Raw genomic sequence first — 8858 nt, forward strand, 5'->3', positions numbered from 1 at the left:
TGGTCTTTCGATCAAATGAAGTAGACCCGTATAGATATATATATATATATATATATATATATATATATATATATATATATATATGGATTCCTATTACAAGAACGAAAGTTCACAACTTCAAACTTGTAATAGGAAGCCTCACTTATGTGAAAGTTCACTTTAATGAAAGTGAACTTCTGCGAAAGTGCACTTCACCGAATGTACCGCAGCACAGTGGAGGACATCAAAAAACAAGCTATGTCCTCCACTATGGTGTGATACTCATGGACTTTAGGGTTAGGGTACGGGTTAGGGTAAGGGGATAGTTAGTAAAACTATCCCCTTACCCTAACCCATGCCCTAACCCTAAGGTTCGTTACTATTGCACCATAGTGGAGGACATTGCTATGTCCTTCACTGCGCTGCAGTTATTACGGACCTAAGGTTTAGGGCACAGGTCATGGTAAGGGGATTACCGTGGCCCGTGCCCTAACCCTAAGGTCCATGAGTACTGCACGGAAGTTCAGTACAATGCCCGTTCATTGTACTGAACTTCGCCTAAGTGCACTTTCAATTAATTGCACTTTCGCCGCAGTGTGCATTACATACACTATTTTGAAGTAGTAAACCTTCGATCTAGTGTATGGAATCCATATATATATATAGATATATATATATATATGTATATATATATATATATATATATATATATATATATATTATATATATATATATATATATATATATATACATATATATATATATATATATATATATACATTTTCCCTACTGTTGAATGTCTGTGCTGCATGATATGTTTGACAAAACATCCAACATGTTTATGGCTCAGTGGTAAATTGCTGTGGCTATGGTGTTTAGGGTTTTGGGTTCAAGACTTCCAAGGGCTGGTTATTTTGTTGCTGGACAGAACAAGGGCTGTTGGATACTGAGTGATTAAGACACTTTTAAGCAGTTGTAAGTGTGTTTGCGTGGGGTTTGTGCGGCAGTAAGAAACGCTAATTTCAGTTAAATATGTTTACAGACAGCCTTAAAAGTGCTTAATTTGTGTAGGCATTGCTTAGCACCACACAAATAGGCTTAATCCCACTTACTACTGCTTAAAACAGCTTACTCCCGCTTACCCCGTGCTAATTTCTTTAAAAGAAAAGAAAAAAGGAGTGATAGGAAAGTAGTGAAAAAGGGGACATGCAGAGGGAAAGATAAGAAGGAAAGTAGCTAGGGATGTGTAGGACGGGTGTAGGGAAGGTCCATACCTGTCCATTTCTTCTACAGCAACAGCTGTGCATATATACTGAATTTGGAGATATATTTGGACACTCAAACCCCTGAGGGGGGGGGTGAGGATGACAATAATGTGTCGTGAAGCCAGTTAGACCAGATTACATGTGTCAAGTGGACACGTGTGCGAAATGGACAGCTATGCTTGGGGTGAGATTTTTTTGGGGGGAACAGATTGCCCTTTTTTTTAAGGTGAGATTGGGACGTTGAGGAAGGATAGCAGGTATTATTGGGGAGATAGGTTAGTTAGGAAGACAGACAAGGCAACATACAGGGGCGGTATATGACACATGTGGGGGTAAACACCTTGGACGGGGAGGGGTGTTTGGAAATCAGAAGCCCATGAGGCCCCAGATGAAAACAGTGGGACTGAGGTCACCCATAGGCAGTCACCACTGCACCTTCATGACCCCAAAGGTGGCTGCACTCTGGGTTGAGCAGGAGGGGCAGGTTGACCATCTTATTGCACCACACAGCCCTCAAGCTGGCATAGCAGATCTCCAAACTCCTTTTGGAGCTCGCTATGCACCAATCCCCGGACCTGGCTTTGGGTGACGGTATCCTATCCGTGCCTGCTCCCAGGGAGGGATGAGCCCCATCCCCTGAGGAAGTTCAACCCGAAGCTTGTGCAGGACTAGCAGATGAGGAGGTCCCAGGGTGGGTCCCAGATGTGCTGGGGCCTGGTGCCACAGCCAGATGAGGTGGGAGAGGTGGGTCCGCTGGGACCGGCCTTCCCAAATGTGCTATGGTATTGCAGTTTTAGAACATATGTGGGTTAGTAATAGTCAACACAATCCAGGATTAGTTATAACAGCATGCATAGATATTCCCATTACCCAAAACAACAGATTTGGAACAGTTGCATAGCAAACAGAACACATGCATATATGGAACCACAGTGGCCATTACAACAGCATGTAGGTTACATTGATAGCAGCAGACCACCATTGATAGTATTTCAACATGGAACATTAATAGAAACACATTTTAATATTTGTTGAACAATAGGACATATATCCCAACAGTAGGTTTAGTGTACGACATACCCATTGATTTCTGTGTTTAGATTATTGTTTTATATATGGTCGAGGGAGAGAGAGATGTCAATTAACAACTTGTATATTCTTGCAGTACTCACAACTTTAATGATCTTTGCTCTAATCATTACTCTACAGGAATTATTACAATAATTGGTTTGGCCTTGGTTTGGGCAGTGGTATGTTTGTCCACAGTGTATAATTCAACCTTCTTATAGCTACTTTCTACTTCTCGTACCTTGAAGACCTGTGGGGGTAATAGTTGTTAACACTACCTGACTGTTTCTACACATATTTACAAAACCCTAGTTGAAATTATACATATGGCTCACTACCATTCCTGGGATTCAAACCATGACTGTGTCTGCTTAAAATACAATGACTTGTGTTTCATCTGCGTGAGCTATTGAGAAATGCGTACTTCTTCGTTCAGTGTTTTCTATCTGGTTGTACAATATGACCTTGTAATTACAATATTCTTATACAGACATTCCTAGACATATTTTTTATGTAGTACAGTGTGAGAAACCATGGTTAACACATTACTGTTCAGATATCAGATCTTGGTGAATGCAACATTTCAAGCCATACAATACCAGAGTAAACACAACCGGTCCAGAATTTAGAACTTTATTGCCAGACAGTTACAGCTCTCTTACCTGGAAGACCTGTGGGAGGAATGTTTGTTAACACTACCTGACTGTTTCTACACATATTCACAAAATTCTAGTTGAAATTAAGCACACAGCTTACTACCACTCCTGGGATTCGAACCATGACTGTGTCTGCTAAAAATACAACAATTCGCATGTCATCAGAGTGAGCAATAGAGAAACTACTGGTGCATCTTTTAGTGTTTTCTGTGTAAGTCTCTCTTGGTTGTACAATCTGACCTTGTAATTACAACATTCTTATACAGACATTCCTAGGCATATTTTTTATGTTGCACAGTGTGAGAAACAGTGGTTAACACAACATTACTATTCAGATATCAGATCTTGGTGAATGTAACATTTCAAGACATACAATACTACAGTAAACACAGCCAGTGCAGGATTTAGAACTTTATTGCCAGGCAGTTCTCTTACCTCGAAGACCTGTGTGTGTGTGTGTGGGGGGGGGGGGTGTCTGTTAACACTACCTGACTGTTTCTGCACGTATTCACAAAATCCTAGCTGAAATTATGCATATAGCTTACTACCACTCCCAGGATTTGAACCATGGCTGTGTCTGCTAAAAATGCAACAATTTGTGTTTTATCAGAGGGAACTATTGAGGAACTGCTGTCTTCTTATTCAATGTTTTCTGTCTAAAGTCTCTATTGGTTGTACAATCTGACCTTGTAATTACAACATTCTTATACAGACATTCCTAGACATATTTTTTATGTAGCACAGTGTGGGAAACAGTGGTTAACACAACATTACTATTCAGATATCAGATCTTGGTGAATGCAACATTTCATGCCATACAATATCAAAGTAAACACAACCAGTTCAGGATTTAGAACTTTATTGCCAGCAGTTACAGTTTTATTTAAATATGACCTATATGGAACTATTACTGTCATACTGTCTGCTTTATTCAGTACAAAGCATGCACACTTTTTATACTGCCAGGTGACATTCTACTCCTTTATACTTATTTTGTATGACTACTGCAAGCATGATTGCTACTCACCAGCCTCGCAACGCAGCCTTTGCAACCTACTGGAATAGGCTTCCTGGTCTGCAGCCCGCACAGCTGGAGCTGTAATGAAAATAGAGAAACATTTAGGCATACCTATTCATCACATACACAGGCTGGACTTTGGTAAGCAGTTATTGCTATGAATACTTACACATTGCAAGGACATCACCCCTCTGTTTGGCTTCTTGCGCCCACTGTTCCAAGAGCACCTTCTTTTTCCATTTCAAGTAGGGATACTAGGGCACTGGTGAGATCACAGGCAAGACTTTCCCAGGCTTCTGCTTTGTTCATGGTTCATGGATTAGTACTAGGCTAATTGTCCTTGTGGGCCATTTTAAGCCTAGCCAATTACCCCATGTGACAATCAAACCCTGTACCTTGTGTCTGCAAGGTAAACACCTTAACCATTATGCCAACCTCCCACCCAAAAAAACATGGAACGTTTCATTCATTTGTATGTCATCCTTGCGCAGGGGCCATGCTAATCTTCTCCGTATTGTTCCAATTTTAGTATATGTGCTGCCAAAGCAAACACAAAATACTTTGTATTTGGAGCCCTGGTACTGGTCCTGCAGCAGTCTTATGTCATGTTTTTTTACAAGGAGTCCTACCATGACCTTGGACTCCTGTATACCCCAGTGCTGTGCCCAAAAGCACATTCCCTCTTCAACACCTGCCATACTGCCTAGAGTGAGGAACTACAACCAGTTAAGAGCTGTAGTCCGACCTGTGAGGTTTAAATACAGCCAATTTCCCACCTTTTGCCATGATTGGAAGGTTTTGAATATGCTGAGCTAAGCTATGTTATGGGCAAACCTGCTTAGCTAAGGTTGACAGTGCTTAAAGGGGCAGGTTCAGCACTGCTTACCAATGGGCAAATCCACTTAGCTGGGCTACTCATTGCCTAGCATTCATATTTGCACAATGCTTACACCCGGTCAGCATATCTGTGCAATGCTTAGCATTGCTTATGTTTTATTTTATTGGACTACCACCTGTATGAGACCGATTCATCATTCATTACATATTATAAATTTGTTTACCTTCCCTGACATCTGCCAATGTGCTGTAATTGTATTTATTCTTGTGTGACTATACTGTATGGGACACTTGTGTTTATATGGGGTTTCACTACTTTATTATACTGACACCTCACATCTGAACCTAATGCAATACTCTGGTTGAGAACTATAGGTTACTTCCTACATAAATATACAAATAAATAAAAATTGTAATGAGTACCCATACGAAATGGCTTTGGTGAGGCTAGAACCATAAATGACTACATACAAGGCATATGCTCTAACTGCTACACTATTGCTTATATTGGATGTCTATTGCTATTTAACTTATCGTGCCATTTCAGCTGGGCTAAGCATAGCTAAGCACTGGGCACACCCACGCAGCTACGCTTAAACTTTACAGCAAATGTGAAAAAAAATGTATTTGTTGCGTTTTTTTACTTCGTACCCTTCAGAATATCCATAGTAATGTTAAACCTGTTATTCTATCAACTTTCTAGGATTGTAGGGACAAGTGACCCTTATGGCTTTGCCCAGATTTCTTACTCTGACAGGTTGAGAGGTGTGCGTTATATACTTCATACCCTTCCGGTAATTCATGCTAATGCTAATCCTGTTATTCTAGCAACTTCTTAGGTTTGTAGGGAAAATTGTCTCTTATGGCTTTGTCCAGATTTCTTACGCTGACGAGTTGGGAGATGTAACGAGCAATCTCACTCTATTTAAATTGCCGTACGGCAATTCTGGTGTGCAGGGGGTGTGTGTATTGTGAGAGCACTGCTCTCAGACACACCCCCTGCACTTGTACACTGAACCATGTCTGTACCACAGCACGGCAGCATGCCTTCATGAAGATGCATGGTGCACTGTCATGGCGCATGGGAACAGTCACTTCCTTACAGGAATAAGCTATTCCTGCACGGAAGTTTACTGAAACTGGGAGCATGTCTCAGTGACTTCACAGATATCAACATTATCTAGGGTGAAAAAATAAAAATACTCCTGGATAACCACAAGAACCAAAAAAAAAAACAGACTGGAAACTGCAGAAGAACAGAGTGGAATCCACACGATATTAACTTAATAAAAACTTTTAATCCACGCTTTCGTAACCAAACTTCTTCAGAATAAAATGTACATTCTCAACATCATGTTTAAAAACAGTTTTGAAATACTTCTGCACCAATAAACATGTTTTTCTACTTAAAACAATTATACTTCTAGGGAGTGGAGTTTTTTTTTTTTCCTAAGACTCCTAGCATTGAGCAGTAATACCTTTAGATTTTCTTGGTTTTAATTTGCTAAGTTGGAAGTACTTTCAGTTTGGCTTTACCTAAAAAAGGCACTATGAGGGAGGACAATGTTTTAGTTAATATTTAAATGCCTAGAGGGGAGAGGTGTAGACTATCCCTGGCAAAGCAGTATGGCTTGTTGACCATCTCCTTATATGCTGACAAATATTGCACTCCCTTAGAATGACACTAGAAACTAAACCAATTATCAAAGTCAGCCACCCTTTGTTTGTATCATGGCATTATGCTTGGTGAAGTTTAAATGCTGTTCACTGCTAGGGTCATATCAACCTGGGACACATATTCAGAGAGAGCCATGATGTCTCTCTTCATATAGTGTAGGGAAATATGTCTTAGGTCATTTACACCAACATGGACTATGACTGAGTCATAGTGGTACTTGTGGTCCAATGACCTAAGTGCGTGCATAATGTGGCAGATCCTATCCCCAGATAAGCAACTGACTGTGACTTTCTCCTTACTCAGCCTGGTGAGAGGGGCATCAATGTGCCTCAAAATGGAGTCACCAATGACCAGAATGTTGAATTCTGTGGTAGTTTCCCTTATGGGGTCAGAAGTAAAGGCTGTGTGAGATGTGGCTGTATGTGTTAATGTTGTTGTTGTTTTGAAAAAGTACATTTGGGGCTGTTGAGGGTATTTCTTATGTGCACTTCATCTAGGAGGTCTTTGGGGTTTGGGAAGGTGACATTTAAGTGCCTCAGCATATGTGGGTCTATGTGTCTGCTTCGAATTGTGTATGTGTTGGGTGCACCGTGCACACTACTGACAACTTTACTGACATTAGGAGTCATTTTTGATACATCAGATTTGGGAACCCTGTACCTCTACAGCACACTAATCAAACTTGTACTGAAGCAACAATATTTACATGTATAAGATACATGGCTTCTTTGAAGAGAAGCAAGTATGTGTCTGCTCTGCTGTATTGACATCTTGATACCAGGTAATATAACATTTCATCCCTTGGATAATTGTTATCGTATGAGCTACAGATGGCACAGCTTTGCAGTACTTGCTTCATCAGGGTTGACATTCCAGGCCTATATTACATCCCTTGCACTTTTTTCTACATTACTGTTTCTAAATTTGACTTATGTATGTTCCCATTTGATTGTTAATTATTATTTTGTCAACTTTGAACATTAAACCCAGGGTACATCTTATTTCTTCAATGAAATATTTTTTATTCTGGTATTCATTACTGTGCAAATAATCTCTAATTCTTCTTTCTAACAGTTCTTCATGCTTCACTGATAAATACGTTTTGATCACTGTAGCTGCTATGTATTTTCTACCTGATCAGATTACATTTGAAATCACTTGAGATCATAGTTCTACATATTAGGTAACATCATCTGCAAATCTTATTTGTATTTTATGCAAAGACTGATGAATACCTGTTTTCTACCTGAACTTCTTTGTCGCCACATCCATGGAATTTCTCACATCTGTGTGTTGTTAGCAGTTCCTTGTAGGTAAATTAATTTTCCAAATATTGACATGGGAGTGCAACATAAGAGGAATGCTGCACTCCTGAGTGCATCCTCCTTCAGATGAGATGATACATTGAGGCCCCATCTGCCTGAACTGTTGGTAGCTCAGCTCAATATAAAAGGTGCCACATAGAAATGAGTAGGGACCAGATTCCAAAAGAAAGTTGCAGACAAAGCATCACACCAAAGGAAGGCATCACAGCATCAGCAGCGGACACGATTCCATAATGTACAGTAAAACAAGACCAAGTTATTATCTATTCAGCATAGGATAAGTACTGACTCAGCATAAACACATCAGAATCCAAACCCCATTGGGCACACTCAATGCAATTTAATTGCAACAAAGTACTTCACAGACAACTTTCTGAAAGCACTCAGCAGAGACCATATGTGCTGTATCATAATGCCATCATATTCCACATATTTGTAGGGAATCATGTGGAATTGGAAAACCTTACTTAAAAAATGTAACTGGCATTTAAGGCACTACAGCAGGCTGGGGTACTGCAAGCCATAGTAGAAGATGATCTATGAATGTACCCCTGAAGGCAACCAATTAGGCACCGAGCCAGACTACAGTTAAGCCATTTCACTGACCAGGAAATAATAAATAGATACAGAGTAGACAAAGAGCAGGACTGTACACTCTACATGTATGCTCGTAGTCTCCCCTATTTCTGATAGACATCTGGAAGACAGGGTGATATGCACATATTAGACTTTACATAGCAGCTCACATATTGACATGATAATGTTAAAAGCATACGAACCTGAACATATCAATCTGCACTCCTCCCTCCCACTCCTGCTCCATTACAGAGAAATCAAAAAACCTGATGTAGAAAGACACCATCTTTTGAATTAGCATTTCTGCCCTTGCTTCATAGGAATTCCCAGTAGTGTGCTCACATGTAAGTACTACCTGGTATTGTTTTTTTTTGTGATTCTTATTGCTATTTTTGTGAAGTTTCACACAGGTATTTTTTTTTTGTCATACATATTTTTAGTTGGTAACAGCTCTAT

The 8858-nt window shown here is 40.0% G+C and overlaps 1 non-coding gene across 1 annotated transcript; it reads right to left on the reverse strand.

Annotated features, from left to right (window-relative positions):
• Window positions 1–4432: 4432 nt before the first annotated feature.
• LOC122805099 lies at window positions 4433–4539 on the reverse strand. Its single transcript, XR_006365309.1, has one exon. It is a non-coding gene; the product is annotated as a U6 spliceosomal RNA (small nuclear RNA).
• Between the last annotated feature and the right edge of the window lie 4319 nt (window positions 4540–8858).

This window comes from Protopterus annectens, chromosome 6.part0 (genome assembly GCF_019279795.1).
Source record: "Protopterus annectens isolate FY-2018-M chromosome 6.part0, PAN1.0, whole genome shotgun sequence".
NCBI classification, from domain to species: Eukaryota; Metazoa; Chordata; order Ceratodontiformes; family Protopteridae; genus Protopterus; species Protopterus annectens.